The sequence below is a fragment of the Hyaena hyaena genome, unplaced genomic scaffold (assembly GCF_003009895.1).
Source record: "Hyaena hyaena isolate Hyena2069 unplaced genomic scaffold, ASM300989v1 scaffold_9, whole genome shotgun sequence".
NCBI classification, from domain to species: domain Eukaryota; kingdom Metazoa; phylum Chordata; class Mammalia; order Carnivora; family Hyaenidae; genus Hyaena; species Hyaena hyaena.
This window is the reverse complement of record NW_024080641.1, coordinates 6709146-6730822: the sequence shown is the minus strand read 5'-3', so window position 1 is coordinate 6730822 and position 21677 is coordinate 6709146. Positions and strand designations below refer to the sequence as shown.

Here is a 21677-nt window from a genome sequence, read left to right as displayed (position 1 = left end):
TTTATTTCTAGCAGAGACAGAGAGAGAGAGAGAGACAGCGTGAGCAGGGGAGGGTCAGAGAGAGAGGGAGACACAGACTCTGAAATTGGCTCCAGGCTCTGAGCTGGCAGTCAGCACAGAGCCCGACGCGGGACTCGAACCCACAAACCGCGAGATCATGACCTAAGCGAAAGTCGGACGCTTAACCGACTAAGCCACCCAGGCGCCCCAAGATACGCATTTTTGATTTCACAGTCCAAGTTGGAAAACAGGGTGATCACAACTATCTGGCTCAAATATTTTTTTTTTTTATTTTTTTTATTGAGATCTACACTAAACATTGGTCTTAGGATAGCATTGCAGAGATGGGGAAGGGGAAAGTATGTGTATCATGCTGATGCGGAAGAAAGTACTGAGTTCCCATTTTCAAGAGGGAAGTGAAAAGTCACTAAGTAGCCTCAGACCATGTTGAGCAGAGATGACTGGGGTTCTGTCCAGGGGAGCTGGTGCTCTTCCAGGAAGATCTCCTCGGTGTGGCCCCTGACAGAGAAGCCAGGGCTTTCCTGGGGTCACCCTGACAGAGAACACTCGGCGACACAGGGCTTATCCGGCAATGTCCAGTGTGGTCACCACCACAAGGAAGAACGTCCGACGGGAGGAGCCAGAACTGTGTGCTCATACTGTGAACATGAGGACGAGAGTAATAATTGCCTTGTTGGAGCTGCGTTGGGGTAGCTGACCGGTTCAGATGTCCCTGGGCTGTAGGTCATTCACATCACAATGACACCTCTGCTCTGGCCAAGCCTTACGCACCTGATTAAGATTTGTCCAAGAACCCCAAACTTCTTAGATATTTGTCCATATGACATATGATGGGGACTGACTTTCTTCTTTGTCTCTTACTTTTTTTTTTTTTGAGATTAGGGGGATGGAATTTAAAACTCAAAATCCTCATTTGATTCATGACCCGGTTTTATCACCAGTCCGTAAATGGCTTGCCGGTCTTTTTTAGAGAAGTATTACTTATTTAATTTAACATTTTACTTATCTATTTGGAGGCAGGCTCAAGTTGTAGCTTCCAGAAAGATCTCCATGTTGGGATTACAGACACAGCTTGCTAGGGAAGCTGTTGCTACTTCCTGGAGAGAAAAACTGGGAAATCAAGACTCTTTATTGGCCTCAGGCCACAGCCCCCCCACAGCCTCTCAGCAGCAACAAGATTGGGAGGCACAATGTGAATCTCACAACCCACTCTGCTCCTCCACACCACACACGTGTGACTCTGCTGTCAGTGCGTCTGGGAATTGCTGTCTGTAGGTTGTCAGGCTTTCATGGGCTTTCCAAGGGGATTGGAGGAGAAAGAGATAGGTCAATCTGGGCATCTCTCCTGGACCTCACTGGGGCATCTCCACAAGGAAGACCTGAGACCTTCATTCCTCCCAACCTGCTCCTCCCTGGGTCTTCCTCTTCCCAGTCAGGGTCAAGAGTGTCCTTCAGGTGCTCAGTTCAAGAAACTTGGCATTATCTTTGATGCCTCCACCCCATCACCAAACCTGGGATCTGTCCACAAAATAGAAATAGAATCCAAACCACCATCATTCCTAAGTAAGGGTATCGTGACAGTCTCCTGACTGGTCTTCCCTCTGTCTCCTTGGGTACACCTTCCCGTACATCAGTCTCCCCACTGTAGCATCTCTATTCCTAAGAGGTGACTTCCTTCAAAACCCAAGGTCATTCTTCTGTCGTAAGCCCTCCTGTTGCTCACTTCTCAATCACACCAAAACCCAAAGTCCTCCCGCAGCCCATGGGCCCTACGCTGATGATACTTAGAGCGATGACAGTCTGCCAGAAGACAAGAGTTTCCACCAGAAAGTCAATCGGCTCAGCACTTTGGCTGAGAAAGTCTTGCAATGAAGAAAATGTCAGCTGAAAGAAACAGGGCACTTAGTGATGTGGTCCATCTACCGTTTGGCCCGAGCTCCTGAGCTCCTTACAGATGACCCTTTGAATGGCCCTGCCCTATCCACCCTGTTCCTGCCCTTCCTTCTCAAGCCATCCTACTCACCCATGTGTTCCAGACACAGTGGCTTCCTGACCCTTGCTCCATACTCAAGCCAGCCCCTACCTCTGGGCACCTACGCTAGCCGTTCCCTCTCCTGGGAATCATCTTCATGCAGAAACTTACATGACTGCTTCCTCCCTCTCTTCAGGTCTCACTCAGATGTCACCTCAGCATGGCAGATTTCACTGACTGTCTTAAAGAACAACACAGATCCCTTCGTGACACCCTCACCCTTCCTTCACCCTATTTTGTTTTCTGTTAGACGACCTAGAAGACAGAAATACAGTTTTTTTTTCAAATGTTTTATTTATTTTTAGGAGAGAGAGAGACAGTGTGAGCAGGGGAGGGTCAGAGAGAGAGGAAGTCACAGACTGAAACAGGCTCCAGGCTCTGAGCTGGCAGTCAGCACAGAGCCCGACGCGGGGCTCGAACCCACGAACCGCGAGATCATGACTTAAGCGAAAGTCGGACGCTTAACCGACTAAGCCACCCAGGCGCCCCAGAAATACAGTTTTTTAAAATCTCTTTTCTTCTACACTAGAGTGTAGTCAACATCGTCTTAGTTCAAGTGCATTATATCCTGATGTGATTTATGTACTATTGTGAAATGATCTCCACAAGTAGAATAAATGTGCACCACCTCACACAGTTACAAATTTTTCTCTTGGTAACTTTCAAATATGCAAGATGGTATTGTTAACTGTAGTCACCATGCTGTGCATTATGTCTGCATGACCTATTTATCTGGAGGATTTTACCTTGTGATCATCTTTACTCTCAGGCAAGGTTACCTCCAACTGTTCTCTGTAAGATTCCACATGTAAGCGAGATTGTACAATATCTGACTTTCTCTGAATGACTACTGTCACTCAGCACAGTGCCTTCACGGTCCTTCCATGTTGTGGCAGCTGGCAAGAGTTTCTTCCTGTTTCTGACTGAATAATATTCCATTTGATAAAGTCCCACCTTTTCTTTATGCATTTAACACTCGATGGGCATTTGGGTTGTTTCCCTGTCTTGGCTGTTGTGAATAATGCTGTAAACAACATGAAGGCTCAGATATTTTTTTGAAATAGTGATTTCATTTCTTTTGGAGGTACACCCAGCAGTGGAATTGTTACATCAGATGGTAGTTCTGTTTCTAATTTTTGGAGGACTCTCCATATTGTTTTCTACAGCGGTGGTGCCAGTGATGTTCAGACCAACAGTGCTTTATTTTCTTTCACATTCTCCATATCACTTGCTCTCTCTTGTCTTTAGATATTGGCCACTCTAACCGTGGGGTGATTTTATGGGGTTTTGATTTGGTTTCCTGATGACTAATGATGTTGAGCACCTTTTCATGAACGTGTTGGCCAGCTGTCTGTCTCCTTTGAGAAAATGCCTATTCAGCTGCTCTGCCCATATGAATAAGATCATTTGGGGGTTTGGGGGTTTCTTTTTCTGTTTTTGCAACTCCATTGTATAATTTCTTTCTATATCTTGGATACTAATTGCTTATGAGACATATGCAAATATTTTCTCCCATTTGGTAGGTCGCCTTTTCATTTTGTTGATTGTTTCCTTTCTGGGCAGAAACTTTTAATTTATTTATTTTAATTTTTTTTGAAGTAGGCTTCACATCCACCGCAGAGCCCAACAGGGGCTTGAACTCATGACCAGAGACTAAGACCTTACCTGAGCTGTGATCAAGAGTTAGAAACTTTGCTGACTGAACCACCCACGTGCCCATGCTGTGCAGAAGTTTTTAGTTTGTTGTCGTTGAACTTGTTTATTTTTTCTTTTTTAAATGTTTATATATTTTTATTTAGAGAGAGAGGCAGAGAAAGAAAGAGAGAATTCCAGGAAGGCCCCTCACTGTTATGAGGGGCTCGTTTACATTGTGAGATCATGACCTGAGCTGAAATCAAGAGTTGGACACTTGGGGCGCCTGGGTGGCTCAGTCGGTTAAGCACCGACTTTGGCTCAGGTCATGTCCTCGTGGTCTGTGGGTTTGAGCCCTGAGTCAGACTCTGTGCTGACAGCTCAGAGCCTGCTTCAAATTTTGTGTCTCCTTCTCTCTTTCTCTGCCCCTCCCCCACTCATGCTCTATCTTTCTGTCTCTCAAAAATAAATAAACGTCAAAAATTAACAACAACAAAAAAAAGAGTTGGACACTTAACCAACTGAGCACCCCGCCCTCCCCCAACTTGTTTATTTATGCTTTTATTGTTGATACTCTGGTGTGAAATAAAAAACATCATCACCAAGTCTGATGTCAAAGAGCTTACTGCCTTTGTTTTTTTGTTTTTTTTCTTTTTTTAAAGCTTATTTATTTATTTGAGAGAGACAGAGGCAGTACAAGTGGGGAAGGGGCAGAGAGTGGGGGAGAGAGAATCCCCAGCAGGCTCCACGCTTTGATCACAGGGCCCCATCCAGGGCTGGAACCTACAAACTGTGAGATCATGATTGAGCCGAAAACAAGAGTTGGACACTTAACTGACTGAGCCACCCTGGTGCCGCTGCCTGTGTTTTTTTTTTTTCCTACTAGTTTTGTGGTTTGAGATCTTACATTCAAGCTTTTAATCCTATTTGAGTGAATATCTGTGTATGGTGCAGCTAGTGGTCCAGTTTCATTCTTCTGGATGTGGCCGTCCGGTTTTCCTACCTCACTTAGTGGAGAAATGGCCCTTTCTCCACTTTATATTCTTAGCTGCTTTACCATTAATTACTTGATTTCAAACACTAACCCATTGCCTTTTTAGGACACATTTTTTCCACCACGAGTTGGTTTGAGGTGAAACCACTCATATTGAGAAACTGTAAGAAGTCAGTGTGCTCAAATGAGAGAAGCTGTAAAGACCTTCACACTCAAGATGATCTTCTGTAAAGATCTTCACACTCAGCATCTTCCTGTTAGAGTCACACCTCAAAGAGCAGACAATATCGGAGCAGTTGCTTCAAGAGAGCGAAAGCGCCATCGGCATCTGGCCCTTCATCTTGTTTGAAGGTGACAGGGCTTCTTGTTGCTGGTGGAGAGAGTGGTGGTTAAGTGCTTCCTTTTGACGATGGGGCAAAAGAGCCAGAGCAAAGCAGGCTGCCCATCTCCAGGTGAGTCTCGGGAGAGATGTTCCCCCTGGGTGGTTGTTCCCCTCATGCTCTTTCTCCTCCATGGCTTCTCCTGAGTCACGGTCTTTCCTCCAGGACTTCAGACTCATCCTGTGCCTGCATCCCTGCCCACGTGTACCTAGCAGGTGTCTTAGTCCCTAATACTGGGCTTCGTGGACCCAAGCTGCAAAGACACCTAAATAAAGGGAGGGTCAGTTGAACAAGCCCAGGGCTACTGAGCCCAGTGTGGATCCCATGGCCCAGGGCTGCATGAGGGATGCAAAAAGTGTGGGAAGAAATCCAGCCTCTTAATGTGATTCCCTAAGGTACCTTGAATCCAGAACGACGGCAGTCCCAAAAGCACCATCTGGCTCTCTGGGGTAAGAGTGGGTGATTTTCCAGGATGAGTTACTCTGGAACCATTTCCTGTGATTTGAAGTTCTCACCTGCTCTGAGGTGGGGGGTGGGAGGGAGAGGTGCTTCGATGCCCTTTCCTGGGGATTGTGAGTGGAAGGAAAGTCATCAAGAGACATTTTCTGTTTGCTTTGAAAAATGTTTTCTTAGCCTTAACCATCTCTTAATGCCACAAGAGACTCCTATTTCCTGTGCTGCTGCGGGCTTCATGCTTCACCTTTGGGGCACTAATTCAGCTAAGTATCTTCAGAAAAGGCAAAAGTTTTCGTAAATATAAGGGGAACTTCAACAGACACAGAGAGAACCTGAGTTAGAAGGTTCCCAACCTGTTCAACTCTGGTGTCTGCCTCCTCCTCATCCCCAGTCCTCATTTTTCCTTTTTTATTTGGTAGTTTAAAAAAATTTTTTAAGTTAATTTTTTTCAGTGGCTCTACACAGGACTTGACCTCATGACCCTGAGATCAAGAGTCTCATGCTCCGTGCGCTGAACAAAGCCGTCACCATATTGTACTTCTCTCCTCTTTTATCTCTTTTATTTTGAAGGCACATCTTAGACTCCTCAGCTCTCTCGAATCTTTTGATCTGTCCCCCCCTCACCCTTTCACACTGATACCTCCTCTACCCTTCTTTCCTTCCTTGCCTGGCCCATCTCCTCCCACCTTGGCCCTTCAACTCTGGATAATCATTGGAGCTTTGAGCCTCCTTCCCATTGTGGGCTCTTGAGTGGCTCAGAGATGCCATGAGCAACCATCTGGGGCAGAAATGGGCTGATGTGGAACAGGAAATGAAACTCCCCCACCAACATTTTGTACTTGTCACACCCCGCGCTTCCTGTTTGAAGGCAGGAAGTTCTCAAGGGCCCCTGGGTTCTTCCCCCCAATTTGTCCTTTAAAGACATTCTTAACAATTATAGAAAAAAATCCCACATAATATTAAATTCACTACTATTCACCGTTAACCGGTGAATAGGTCAGCGATGGTATATAGATTCTCAGTGTTGCACAAAATTCATTTTGTGACTGAAAATCTACACCCACAGTTCTGTGTTCCCTCCTCCCCACCCTAACTTGTTCTTAGTTCCTCTTTCATTTCTATAAATTTGACTACTTTACAGCTCACGTAAGTGGAATCTTAGGGTATTTGAGTTTCTGTGACGTGGTTAGTTCACTTAGCAGCAAGTCCAGAACGATCTTCTTGTCTAAGCCTGGACAACACCACACTGTACATAGATGTTCAATATTCTTCATCCATCCTCTGTCTGTGGATGTGCGGGCTGCTTCTACCTCTTGACTCTTGAGAATTACACAGCAATGTATGGGGATGTTCATAAGTTGCTTCCAATTCCTATGGATATAAAACCTGAGCTGAGTTTGTGCAATCACATGGTAAGTCTATTTCTTGATTTGGGGGGAACTCTTTACTGTGTGCTATAGCAGATGTGCCATTTTACATTTTGTCCAACCGTGTGCCAGCATTCCAATTTCTCCATATCCTTGCCAGCCTCAGTTATTTTATGTTTTTTGGTTTTTGGGTTCTTTTGTTTTTTTTTTTGTTGATTGTGACCATCCTAATGACTGTGACATGATATCTCTTTGCTGTACCATTTGCTTTCTGTAATATTTTCTCATCAGCTTGGTGGCCATCGTGTATCTTTGGAGACACGTGTCTTCAAGAATTTTTACCCATTTGTTAATTGGGCAGTTTGTTTTCTTGTTGTTGTTGAAATTTAGAATTTCTTTATATACTTTAGATGTTAATTCCTTAACTGATACACAATTCACAGATACTTTCTCAATTGTGTGGCTTCCCTTTTCACTCAGTCGGTTGTTCCTCCTAGGGGCCAATAGTTAATAAGCTTGAAATGGCCGCATTTGTCTATTTGGCTTTTGTTGCTCGTGCTTTTGGTGTCATGTCCAAGACCTCATTGCCAAATCTAATGTCATGGAAGGTTTCCTCCTGTTTTTCTGTCTCAACATCATAGTGTTAGGTTTTCTGTTGAGATCAGTTATTTTCAGTGAATTTTTGTGTATGATAGGAAGGGTCCCGTTTCTTCTGTGTGCAAATATCACAGTTTTCAGATGACTTTTTGTTGAAAGACTGTCCTTTCTCCATTGGGTGGGACTGGTCCCCTGTTTCTTTGGTCAACATGTGTGTTTCTATGCCAGGACCTAATGGTTTTATTTCCTGTAGTTCAGCAATATGTTTTGAAGTTGGGATTTGTAAACCTCCTGCTTCTATTTTTCTGGATTGCTCTGGCTCCTTGGGGTCTGTTGAGATACCATATGAATTGAAGGATGATTTTTTCTACTTGCTGCCAAAAATGCCATAGAGATTTTAATGTGAATAGCATTGAATCTGCAGATCACTTTGAGGGGTATGGACATTTTACTAATATGAAGTCTTCCAACATACGGTTCTGTTCCTGATAAGGATGGATTTTGAAAAAAGCAGTTTCTCTGGTCCCCATCCCTTGAATCCCCCCATCTCAACCCTCTAAAGGGTTTGCTCATCTCTCCCACCCCACTCGGGATTTGCCTGAGCTGATGAGAGGACAGGGTTTCCAAGGCTTCAGATCTGGAGATTGTGAGGACACCAAACAAGCCAGACTCTTTCTCGGTGTCTTTCAAGTTTTTCTTCTCTCTGGTTTAACTATCTATTAATCCATGGATATCTCTTATTCTGTAGTTTGTCATCTCTTTTCTTCTGTCACCGACTGTGCTACAACGGTACGGCATTAACTCAGTTCAATTTCTCTAGAAATGGCAAACTCCTGCGAATGAAACTGGGGGATTTTGGAGGGTATTTCCAGCAACATGGGAACCCTAACCTGCCTCTACTAAGACTATTCCCTTCTCATCATGCACTAATCCTTATTCATCTTTTTTTATACCTAAGATTTTCTCTTCAGCTCTCCTGAATCTTCTGATTGTCCCCCATCAACACCCCTTTATCGCTAACTGGCAAACCTCCACTTTCCTTCTGAACCCTCAACTTCCTACTCACTAGGGTATTAAGTCTTAACCCCTTCCTTTGTCTTCCCCTTGACCCTTGGGCATTTGGGGATGAGATCATGGAAAACAGGGCAGGGAATCTGTGTGTTAAACATGATTTAGGATTAAGAGGACACATGGTTGTCAGGGCAGGACTGTCCAGGGACGTGATGGGGGCCTAGCTGAGGGTTGACCCATCTGCTGTGGGGAGAGCAACTAGAGCCTAAAGGATGAGGTGGGGGAGCCATTTTTGTAGCTTTAGGGGTCAGTGTGAGAAGAGTGGTGAGGGGTTGGTGTAAATGTGAAGATTCTTAAAGACTCAGAGAAGCGCCCTGACACTGGGGACAAAACACTTGATTCCGGGAGCCCACGTTGGAGCAGACAGTCATAAGGATGGACACAAACCTCCAGAAGCTGGATGGAGAGCTGTTTATATCCCTCAAGAGATTTAGATGTTAAGTGCACACGAAGACCTCCCAGGGCACAGCAGCATGTGGGCGAGGATGGGACACTAGGAGTATGGGACAGACCACAGGACATGCTAGCCGGTGGGGGTTCAGAGTCTGGAGAGTGTGGAATGATTGGACAGCATTAGGTCCCCATAGAGGTAGTGGTTTGACTTGAGGGCATGACAGGACTGAAAGGAAGGAAAGAATGTGAGCTTGGGGCTGTCAGACCAGGAAAGTCTGGGAATTGTAGCCTGGTGGAAGGTTGGGGACTAAATGCTCGTGAATTAAAGAAAAAGCAATTACTCTCAACAGGCTTTATTTCCTCACTCATTATGTTTTGTACTATGTTTGCCTGAAGACAGTTTCCAAGATCTTCAGGTAGCTTAAAATATTGCCCTTCTGCTAAGTTAAGCTAATTACAGACATTCATTAATACCTAAATGATTTCCAAATGAGCTGAAACTGTTATGTTTATTACAAAGCATAATCACATCACTATGAATATATTGCACCTCTTAATGAATATGTCCTATTTGCCATGTTGTAGCAAAGGGATGTATATGTATATAAAGGTTTGGGGGAATCCTCTTCACAATGTCTGCTATCCATCCTGGTTTTTTTTAAATTTTTATTTATTTCTGGGGGAGAGAGAGAGAGACAGTGTGAGCAGGGGAGGGTCAGAGAGAGAGGGAGATACAGAATCTGAAAGGCTCCAGGCTCTGAGCTGGTCGTCAGCACAGAGCCTGACGCGGGGCTCGAACCCACGAACAGTGAGATCATGACCTGAGCCAAAGTCAGACGCTTAACTGACTGAGCCACCCAGGCGTCCCAATCCATCCTGGTTTTGACAGTCTTTGATTATCCACATCCAAATTATTTCTGTGAAATAGAAGTTTCTGTAGGAAAGATAATATTCCTTCCACATGAATGAGTCTCTGGTATGAGAAATCAGGGAGTAGAAAAACAACTTTGGGAGCAAAGAATGAATTTTATGAGTACAGTTTTGTCCCAGTATAAAAATGGCATGCATTGCAGCGTAGGGTGGATGAAAATGTAGGACGGAGCCGGAATGCATATAGAGAGTGTGGCAAAAGGTTCAGCGTCAGGGAATTTTATTTATCCTGGTTCTCTCAGGCTGAGATTACCTGGGTTCATGTATAAGAGTGTTTTACCAGAGCCTTTGGTGTCAAGTATTGTGATGTCCAAGTGGAATTCAGTGTATTCTTTGTTCCAAAGACACAACTTTTGTTGGATGTTTGTTTGGTCTGCTTTCAATAAGAGGGTGTAAAAGGAAAAGATTCTTCTGAATAATCGGCAAGCAGCCAAAGAGCCAATCAGAAGGAGCAATGATGTTGTTTCTGATCATGGGAAGTAATGGAATCTTTGTACAGGGCTGGGGAGCATGAGGAGGTACAAATGGGGTGACAGCATTTTACCATCATCACGTACCTGGGGCTGCAACAAGTGACTTTTTAAAAGCTTTATTTTTAATATGAAGAGATAGTTTCTGGAGTTCTTTTAATACTATGGTAGAGCAAATAGTTGTCACCAAAGACATCTTGAGTTTTAAACCTGGATCCTGTGAATGTCATATTCCCTGGCAAAGACACTGCCTGTGTGATAGAGTTAAAGATTATGAAATGGGAAGATTATTCTGGAATGTCTGGGTGGTGGCTCCAATGACTCTCAAGTATTGAGAGAGAGAGAGAAAGTGAGAGAGAGAGAAGGGAGATTGGCTTAGGGAGGAAAAGAGTAAATGTGAGGATAAAGCAGGGGAGAGAAGGTAGGTAGGATGGGGAACCAGGACCCAGAACGAGGAAAGTCACCAGAAGTTACAAAGGAGAAGAAAACATATTCTTCCGGAGAGGCTGAGGAGGGTACGTTGAAGTCCATTTGGGGATTGTGGACTGTTAACAGGACTGTTAAAGAGTTTATAAACAGGTTGGAATTCAATGGAGATGACATTGAAGATGAAACACTCGAGTTGAGGGAGCTCCTGGTCGAGTGAGGAGTCCTGAAGCTGTATAAGCCAAGAGAACTGCAGACAGAGACTCAGGGGTCCTGGAACTCAAGGCTTGTTAGAGGGAGCCCAGATGAAGGGGGAACAGGGCAGACAGTAGAGGTATAGGGGAGGTTAGAGTCCAGTGGGGGAGCAGAGTCCAGAGAAGCAAGAGGGATTGTAGGGTGCAGGGATCACACAGAGGCCAGGGGCGATTGCAGGGAGGAAGGAGGTTTCTGGTCTAGTTGCCAGGCTGGGGCTGGAGTGGGAGGGCGCAAGGTCGGGGGATCCTGCTTTGGACAGGGAGGTCCAGGGTTTCCCAAGGTCTAGATCGACCAGGATGAGATGCCTTTAGCTGGCTCTCAAACCAGTTTCAGCATTGCTCAGGATTGTTCTAGAAAAGCAAAAGATCTGCTTCCTTCCTCGAGGAACCTTCAGCATATCAACTCATTATCAAAGTCCTCCAGGAGTATTTCGTGTAACTGAAAGGCATGGAGTGACTAGTTTGCAGGTCACAAGGAGAACAGGAGATGGTCAGGAAGGGGACTGAAGCTGGGCGACTTTGGAGTGGTCAGAGCCTGGATGCAATGAGAAAATGGGGCAGAATCTGCAGTGCCCTGGATGACTGGGGCTCCAATTGAAAGAGGAGAGGGCAATGCTCTGGGGTTCAGAGCATTTAGCAGCCAGTTTTATTTCTTCATTCATACAAGGGTCTTTCTACTAGCATGTGTTTTTGAAACTCTCAACCAAAGAGCCCACAGAATTCCCGTGTTTGTCACCAAGGGCAGCTTGGAAAGTGAAACCAGCCTTGGGATTCCTAAAGTGCACATGAAATCACCTGCACAGAGGGTTGGCTGGGAAAGGCTTTTGACCATCAGGAGCAGGAGGCAGCAACTCTCACAGCTGCCTGACAGGGTGCAGAGCATATGTGAAGACCACTGGGTGGGGGTCTCTGAGGGAGCAGATAGAGCTCTAGAGCAGCCCAGTCCTCTGTCTGGTTGTTGGTGATGGATCGGGAATCATGAAGGCCAAGTTGGAGGCTGCTATTTCCAACCTCTGTGTGCAATGAAGAGCCTGAAGCCCCAGAGCAGTGCAGGTTTCACATCCCCAGGTCAGCTCTGGGGCTCCCCAGGGAAGGTTGTTTCACTCACACCCTTTCCCCCTCTACGGGGTTTCAATTGACCCCAGAGGGGAGGTCTGGGAACCTTCTGAGTTTCACCACCACCTCCCCTCTTCAATGTGAGTCCCCTGCAACATGAGTTCTGGGTCCCTATTTTTTCCTCTAGCTCAGACCTCAACATGGCTTGCTCTCCTCTGGCCAGTTTTGGGTACATTCCCTGCAACTGGCCAAGGCACATTCAACCAGCTCCTGGTTTGTACTTCTTTCACTTTGAACTTCTCCTGGGGAGATGAGACATTCCAAAGCCCCTTAGGACGCTTAGCCTCAGAGTTTCAGCCTTGGAAACCAGCCCCCACCCCCATCGTCCCCTCAGCAAATCTCACCCAGGCTGCAAATCCCCTCTTCCTTTCCATCCCACTCCATCCCACAGAGCTCTCGGAGATTTTTTCCCACCTCCTTCTTGGGTCGTGGCCACAGACCCTGAGCCACACAGGAGAAAGAACCAGGCAGTAAGGCTCCAGACACTTGATTTATTAATAGTTAAGTTTATTTGCTCAGTGTGTTCAACAAAAGGAACTGAGGGTGCAAAAAGCAAAACAAATATTCATTTCAAGTATTTAGACATTAGAACCCAGGAGACACAGATTTTAGAGGAACCGAAAACATTCTCTGAGGGGGGAAGAAAAAGCGTTGATAAAGGTAACCACTCCCCTCCCTCACCTCACCCAGCCTGTAGAAATTCTTCTGAAAGAGTTCTGATTGCTGCAGATTAAACGACAAGCAATAATATTCGTAGATATATCACTCTGGTAGTAGCTGGTGGAGTTCCGCAAAGTAAGCTTCCTTCTGAAAATGGCGGCCGGATGTAGCCATTTGTGGCTGGCACAGACTGGTAACGTGACATCCAGATGTGGGCGGGCATAGTTTCAGCTTCATCAGGCATCTCCCGGCTCCATGTTGGGTGTCCTTAACATTGTGATTCCATTTCGGTGTTTCAGTTTAGAGTTGCATCATAAGTAGTGTTCTTTGGGAGTCCAGTATAAGCGACCAGATGAGGACTGGTGGAGAGAGTTGAACACACATACAAGCTCCGCTGGGTGTAGATAAGCCAGGAAGTTAATACCTTCTCCTCTAGAAGACAAGTATTTCCCCAGAGAGCTTAGATTGCATAGGTTTAAGAGTAGCTAAACCACAACCACATCTGTGGGTGTAGAAACCGTCTTCTTGCATCGAAAGCAGTTCGGCATATTTGGCAAGAACTCTCTGACATTCAGATTGTGGATGCGGGAAGCAAGATTTCGCAGAGCATAAGCAAGGCTCTTCTTCAACAGAAAACGGCACACCATGACTGACCAACCTGTGAAGTTCTCCAGAAATGGCACGGACAGCTCTGGGATATAATTTCTTACTCTGTGTATGATGCAGGTTGCGAAAACATCCGTGATTAATTCCATGGCGCAAAGTTTGATACCGAACGGTGACTGAATTGCTAGAGGACCCAAGGAGCGTGCTCTTCTCTGTTTCTGTTCCTCAAAATTGTGTCCAGCTTGAAGAGCCCGCCTTTTATAGTTACTGGAAGGAGTCTTTCTCTGACGTCACATTCTTAGTGCAAGAGGGCTCCTGGCCAATGAGATCATGCTCGGTGTCCCAGCAGCAGCCAACAGAAGGCACGTTTCAGAACGCTACATTGCGGTCTGCATATCTGACCGATGAGTCACTGAAGTCCAAAATTTGATTCTTGGTGCTCCGGATCTTCTGTAAAGAAGGAGCTCTGTTTGTGTTTACAGGAGCCTTGTAGATCTCTCATGCTCCACTAGAGTTCCCTCTCATCTGGCCCGGGGGGATGTGTATGGGAGTAAATTAATGCAATGATACAATTTTCTGGCCCCTCTCAAGATTTCCTGACAGTGTGCTCATCCCAGGGACCACTGTCATCTTCCTTAACCCTTAAAGCTAACCACATGCTTTGCCATACTGCCCTTGCTTCAGTCAATAGCTTCAGAAATGGCCAGGTTTTCTGAGATCCCACTGGGAATTTTAATGGCTACATGGGGCATTTTGGGAACTTGCAAGCACCCTCATCTGAAACCTCTTCCTCTGCCATCCTTCCTTTTTCCTCCTTCCTCCTGTTTTGCTTTTTGACCTTCCCTTCAGCTTCTTTTGATCCTTTAAAAAAATTTTTTGTATTAAAAATTTTAAATTATTTTTCTATATATATATATTTTTTTTTTTTGGGAGAAAGAGCAGGGTAGGGGCAGAGAGAGTGGGAGACAATTCCAAACAGGCTCTCTGCTGTCAGTGCAGAGCCAGTTGCCGGACTTGAACTCACTAAACGTGAGATCATGACCTGAGGCAAAACCAAGAGTTGGACACTTAACCAACCGAGCCACCCAGGTGCCCATCCTTTGGGTCCTTCGATGTGTCCCCTGTCAACACCTTCACCTCCTCTAGCCCTCTGTCCACACCTCTGAGACCTTTCCCTTCCCACTAGGACTCCTCTGCTGTGACAGTCTCTGGGGCTTCATTGTGCTCCCCCCTCATCGTCATTCGAGGGGCAAAGGACCCCACCTGGGGCTGTGTGGCTCCAGAGAAGTCGGCTGGATATTGTGTCCCTGGGACAGCCTATGGAGACACTCAGATGGCTGGCTGCTTGGTCTGTCCTCAGTCCCTTCCTGCAGTTTCATTCAGAGCTTCCATTGGATGACATATGAGGGCACAGGGCATCTGCACCCCCTCCACAAAGACTGCTAGGAGTGCGTCAGGCCTCTTCTTGAGCAGGTGTCAACTTGCCCAGTCTTCTGGCACCTGCTCCAGGTCAGGAGGTCAAGGTGAGGAAAAGGTGAGAACCAGGTCTTTCCACTAGGAAGCTGTCTTCGTTGAGTAGATGCTCTAAGCTCTCTTGTTGCGTCTGTCTCTCTGATGAGTGTGTAAGGACTGGGAAAAGGTCAACTGAGGCACACCTACATTTTCAAAGGTATACTTGAGCATACCTAGACTGGAAGTGGGCAGAGACAGAGGTCAGATGGCCAGAGGCACTCCAAGGACAGGAGCCAGGGCAGATGTTTCTCTAGAGAAGAGCTGGAAACAAAGGGAGGCCGTAGTCTGATTGGCTGTGTCTGGAGCTTTGGTCTTCTTTGGGCAAATCAAGGTGGCCGTCTGTGCTTGGGTCCCCAGTTTTCTCTTCTGGGGTGGGGGTGCACTGACCCCAGCCCTAGTTTGGTTTGGTTGTGTAGGCCACCAAGGTGTTAGAGCCACGTCAGTCTTCTGTTGGCTTGTTTAATTACATTAACAGAGTGTATGTGTCCTGTGTGTAATATGTGCCCACCTTTGCCTGGTAGTCCCTACAATGCCTCCGAGGGTCTTTATTGTAAAGGCTCTAGAGAAAAATAAGTGAATATTTGTAAAAATGTCCTTAGGTGAAGGAAAGTGAATGAATTCTAACAAAACATTATTTCAATAGTAATGGTATCTTGTCATATGTCAATGTGAAAATGATATGTTTCTCTTAGTAGTTTACCGACTTGTACTATGGTAAGTTAAGTGAAATACTGACCAGTCAGTAAATACCTAGGTGAATCCTAAGTAAGTTAGTACACTAAATATTTGTTACCGCGAACAGTTTCCAAGTTATGAGCACTTTTGTGCCTGTTAGTCTGTTAATGAATCTGTTCATTTTTTGCCAAATTGAGAATTACTGCAAGGACTTCTATGCTTATAAGTATGTGTGGTATGTCCGTCCACATGGTATGCTTCAAAATGCTGGGCATGACAGTTCATGATGGTCCAAGTTCTTTTTTCTTTTTTCTTTTTTTCTTTTTTGCAAAAAATAAATTTAATTATGTGATGACTAAATTAAAGGAGTGTCTGTTTGATTGGATAGGGGTCTCCAAATGTGAGGTGATGATTGAGTGGAAGCCAATAACCCAGGTGGTGACAGAATTCATTCAAGGCAGAAGAAAGGAGATAGAAGTTTATTGAATATAACACAAGTGACAGCTGGGCAAGATAGTAGAGGAGAGGCTATTTGCAAGGAGGCACTGGTTGGGGATCATATTTAAAGTGGGAAGGTGAGGAGGTATGGGGACGTTTGGAATTTTCCCTTTCTTGGCAACTGTGCCTGGTTGTAAGTAACCCATTGGTGAGTTAGGGCTATGATTGTTTTGAGGTGAGTCGCCAGAAAGGCCTGTGTGTATTTAGCCAGGGGTCACTGTGGGCCCTTTCTACAGTCCATTGCTCAAGCCTGTTTGTCTAAAAGTGTCCTCCACAAATCCTACAGAATATTTGTTAATATAACTACTAGGAATACACAGTCCAAAAAACCCCAAAAACACAAAACTCATGGAAGTGGGGCAGATACTTACAATGGGGCAAAACCCCAAGTGGAACAGAAACATGACTTGAAAATTCTGCTATACATTATTTGGGCATGGCGACTTCTGAAAACTTTGTCTTTCGATAATGACCTTGCTGACACTAATAGTTTCACCTTTGTCGGTGATGATTGTGATTCTGATGATGATGACAATAGGGATATTCTAAGAACATTTTAAAGAGCTTTCTTCCAGGGCACATGGTGGCTTAGTCAATTTTAAGGGAGTTTGATTCAAATCATGATCTCGGGTTCATGAGTTTGAGCCCTGTGTCAGGCTCTGTGGTGACAGTTCATAGCCTGGAGCCTGCTTTGGATTCTGTGTCTCCCTCTTTCTCTAACTCACTCATGTCCCTCTCTCTCTCTCTCAAAAATAATTAATAAACATAAAAAAATTTAAAGAACTGTCTTCGATCATCCTCCTAGTATATACAAATAGCTTGATATATCCACTTAAGTACTACTTTCTTTTCACAGAGTTTACATGAAGATGCAGAAATTACCCTAAAGAGAGCCTGACTGACACGCAGGATTCAGGGGTCTATTTGGTATCTGCCAAAGCAGTGTGTGGCTTAGGCAAGTCATCTGTCTTTCAGACTCTTTTTTGTCCTACAGGAAAATAAGATATTGCAACAGAGGTTACCTTTTCTTGTCCTGTCCAGGTCTATTAGAAAACCTACACAGAATGGCTGCATGTTAAGATCTGTACTATACGAATCCAAGCAAATGCTTACACTGATTAAACTGTTTCCTTAAATCTGATCTCTGTTCTTTGTGAAAATTCTCATCAGCACCATGTCTCACGCACAGAGTCAACAGGCCTCTTGACTGCATTGCTGAATATTTTTAAGACGAAAAGCTTGCTGACTCCAAAACAGTGAAAATAAAATGAAAAGGAACATAGGTCTTTGAGGGAGAAATCAGTGCTTGTGGTGTTGGATTTAATGACGTGGAGAACCAAGGCAAAAAGAAACGTAGATAAAATTAGATTTTCTTACAGCTCACAGCCCACTGACAAGTCCCTGGGACAGGCAGAGTGACTTTCCTGTAGGAACTCAGCTGCCTTTCTGTCTACAGTTTGCTCAGGGCAAAAGGAAACCTTAGCTTGACATTATCCCGACCCCCCAAGATCCTGTGTCTACTCTAAAGATATAGAAATCCCTTTGGATACTTCCTTTATCTTTCCTCCCCAAGATGTATGTTAGCAATCATCCTCCAAGCATATGGCCCCCTGATATACATCCAAAGGGTCTCATGACTAAAGATTTACTAGACAGCAGTAAATGACCTTTTTCTCACAGCAGCTAGCCTCTCAAGGTCCTGGTAACCTGGCTTGCAAAATTCCTTATAGACTTATGCTATCCCTAACCCTCTCGCAATCTGGAGGTATGTAATCAGTCACTTGTCGCAGCTCTTTTTGCCCATGGGTCCTGTCCCTGTGCTTTTTTTTTTTTTAACTTTTAATGTTTTATTTATTTCTGAGAGAGAGAGAGAGAGACAGCGTGAGCAGGGGAGGGTCAGAGAGAGAGGGAGACACAGAATCTGAAACAGGCTCCAGGCTCTGAGCTGGCTGTCAGCACAGAGCCCAACGCGGGGCTCGAACCCACAAACTGTGAGATCGTGACCTGAGCTGAAGTCAGACGCTTAACAGACTGAGCCACCCAGGCGCTCCTTTTCTTTTTAATTCAAGTTGGTTAACATACAGTGTAGTCTTGGCTTCAGGAGTATAACCCAGTGATTCATCTCTTACATATGACACTCTGTGCTCATCCCAAAAAGTGCTCTCTTTAATGCCCATCACCCATTAAACCCATTCCCCCACCCCCTTCCAGCAATCCTCAGTTTGTTCTCTGTATTCGAGTCTCTTATGGTTTGTCTCCCTCTCTGTTTTATCTTACTTTTCCTTTCCTTCCCATGTGTTCATCTGTTAAGTTTCTCAAATTCCACAGGAGTGAAATCATATGATCTCTCTCTCTGACTGGCTTATTTTGCTTAGCATAATACCCTGTAGTTCCATCCACATTGTTGCAAATGGCAAGATTTCATTCTTTTTCATCCCTGAGTAGTATTCCATTGTATCTCTCATCCATCCATCCATCCATCCAGCCAGCCATCTATCTATCTATCTATCTATCTATCTATCTATCTATCTATCTATCTATCTATCTATCTACCTATCTATCTTACATTTCCTTTATCCGTTCATCAGTTGATGGACATTTGGGGACATTTGGGCCCTTTCTGTAACTCGGCTATTGTTGATGGACGCTGCTATAAACACTGGGGTGCATGTGCCCCTTCAAATCGCATCTTTTATCCTTTGGATTAATTCCTAGTAGTGCAATTGCTGGTCTTAGGATAGTTCTATTTTTCATTTTTTAAAAAATATTTTTATTTATTTCTAGGAGAGAGAGAGAGAGAGAGACAGCGTGAGCAGGGGAGGGTCAGAGAGAGAGAGGGAGATACAGGCTCTGAAATAGTCTCCAGGCTCTGAGCTGGCAGTCAGCACAGAGCCCGACGCGGGGCTCGAACCCACGAACCGCGAGATCATGACCTAAGCTAAAGTCGGACGCTTAACCGACTAAGCCACCCAGGCACCCCCTATTTTTCATTTTTTTTACAAACTTCCATGCTGTTTTCCAGAGTGGCTGTAGCAGTCTGGAAAGCATTCCCACCAACAGTGCAAAAGTATTTCCCCTTTCTCCACATCCTCGCCAACATCTGTTGTTTCCTGAGTTGTTAATTTTAGCCTTTCTGACAGGTGTGAGGTGGTACCTCATTGTGGTGATGGTGAGTGATGTTGAGCATCTTTTCATGTGTCTGTTGGCCATCTGGATGTCTTCTTCGGAAAAATGTCTATTCATATCTTCTGGCCATTTTTCACTGGATTATTTGCTTTTTTGGGTGTTGAGTTTTGTAAATACTTTATAGATTTTGGATCCTAACCTTTTATCTGATGTGTTTGCAAATATCTTCTCCCATTCTGTCAGTTGCCTTTTAGTTTTGTTGATTGTTTCCTTTGCTGTGCTGCTTTTTATCTTGATGAGATCCCAATAGTTCATTTTTGCTTCAGAGATGTGTGTAGTAAGAAGCTGCTGTGGTGGAGGTCAAAGTGGTTGCTGCGTGTTTTCTCCTGCAGAATTTTGATGGTTCCTGTCTCCCATTTAGGTATTTCATTCATTTTGAATTTATTTTTGTGTATGATGTAAGAAAGTGGGCCAGCTTCATTCTGCATGTCGCTTTCCAGTTCTCCCAGCACCATTTGCTAACGAGACTGTCTTTTATCCATTGGATCCCCTTTCTTGCTTTGTGGAAGATTAGTTGGCCATATGTTTGTGGGTCCATTTCTGGGTTCTCTATTCTATTCCATTGATCTCTGTGTCTGTTTTTGTGCCCACACCATACTGTCTTGATGGTTACAGCTTTGTAATACAGCTCGAAGTCTGGAATTGTGATGCCTCCACCTTTACTTTTCTTTTTCAACATTACTCAGGCTATTCGGGATCTTTTGTGGTTCTGTACAAATTGTAAGATTGTTTGTTCTAGCTCTGTGAAGAATGCTGGTGTTATTTTGACAGGGATTGCACTGGATGTGTAAATTGCTCTAGGTGGTATTGACATTTAACGACATTTGCTCTTCCAATCCATGAGCATGGAATGGTTTTCCACTTTTTTTGTCTTCTTCAATTGTTTTCAGAAGCTTTCTATAGTTTTCAGCATATAGATCTTTTATCTCTTTGGTTAGGCTTATTCCTAGGTGTGTTATGGTTTTTGGTGCAATAGTAAATGAGATCAATTCCTTGATTTCTCTTTCTGCTGCTTCGTTATTGGTGAATAGAAATGCAACCGATTTCTGTACATTAATTTTATATCCTGGGACTTTGCTGAATTCATGGCTTAGCTCTAGCAGTTTTTTGGTGGAGTCTTTGGGTTTTCCTTGTAGAGCATCATGTCATCTGTGAAGAGTGAAAGTTTGCTTTCTCCCTTACCAATTTGGATGACTTTTATTCTTTTTGTTGTCTGATTGCTGAAGCTAGGACCTCCAACATTATGTTAAATAATGGTGAGGATGGACATCCCTGTCATATTCCTGATCTCAGGGGGAAAGCTCTCAGTTTTTCCCCATTGAGGATGATATTAGCTGTGGGCCCATCATATATGGCTTTTATGATGTTAAGGTATGTTACTTCTATTCCAACCTCTTGAGAGTTTTTATTCATTGCTTCCCATAATTTTATCTTTTACTTCACTGACTCTCTCCTCAACTTCTTCGATCCTTGCTGTCACTGTATCTAGTTTATTTTGCATCTCAGCTATAGCATTTTACAACTTATCTTGACTAGTTCTTGAGTCCTTATTCTCTGCAGCAAGGGTTTCTCTGGTGTCTTCTGTGCCTTTTTCAAGCCCAGCAATGAGTCTTTTTTTTTTTTTTTTGCTTCCAGATTTTAATTTCTAAGGTAGGCTAACGACATTTGTCCGTTATGGCTGATGGAAGGAGAGTGCTGTGATTCAGTCGTTTGCAGGAGTTCCTGTGACTCATTTGGTGACCAAGTGTGAAGCAGGCAGAATTTAACATGACCCCTTTCAATTCCAGTTAGAAATGCTGTTTGGAGATATCTGATTCCTGAGGCACACACAGCAAGAACACAATAGAAAAAAAAAAAAAACAAAGAAGGAAAACAGAAAATCCTATTAGGCGGAGCAGATAAGGAATTTTAGAGCAGAGTTGAAGGTTATTTGCCACTCTCCCTATGCGTTTTCCTTATAGCTATTTATAAGGATATTATCTTTGTTTCTTCTACACATTTTTTTTTTACAAATAGTTTATTGTCAAATTGGTTTCCATATAACACCCAGTGCTCATCCCCACAAGTGCCCTCCTCCATGCCCATCTCCCTCATCCCCCTCCACACCCATCAGTCCTCAGTTTGTTCTCAGCATTCAAGAGTCTCTCATGGTTTGCCTCTCTCCCTCTCCCCCGCTGTTTCCCCCCTTCTTCTCCCCCATGGTCCTCCGTTAAGTTCCTCCTAATCCTCCTATACGTGCAAACATATGGTATCTGTCCTTCTCTGCCTGACTTATTTCACTCAGCATAACACCCTCAAGGTCCATCCATGTTGCTACACATGGCCAGATTTCATTCTTTCTCATTGCCATGTAGTATTCCATGGTATAGATAAACCACATCTTCTTGATCCATTCATCTGT

At 44.4% G+C, this 21677-nt stretch overlaps 1 long non-coding RNA gene across 1 annotated transcript in view; it reads left to right on the top strand.

Moving 5' to 3' along the window:
- The first annotated feature begins 6654 nt into the window (after window positions 1-6654).
- Window positions 6655-21677, top strand: part of LOC120240835 — a 34437-nt gene continuing 19414 nt past the window's right edge. The window contains exon 1 of the long non-coding RNA XR_005530734.1: window positions 6655-6927. This is a non-coding gene — a long non-coding RNA (uncharacterized LOC120240835). The remainder of the gene's footprint in view (window positions 6928-21677) is intronic.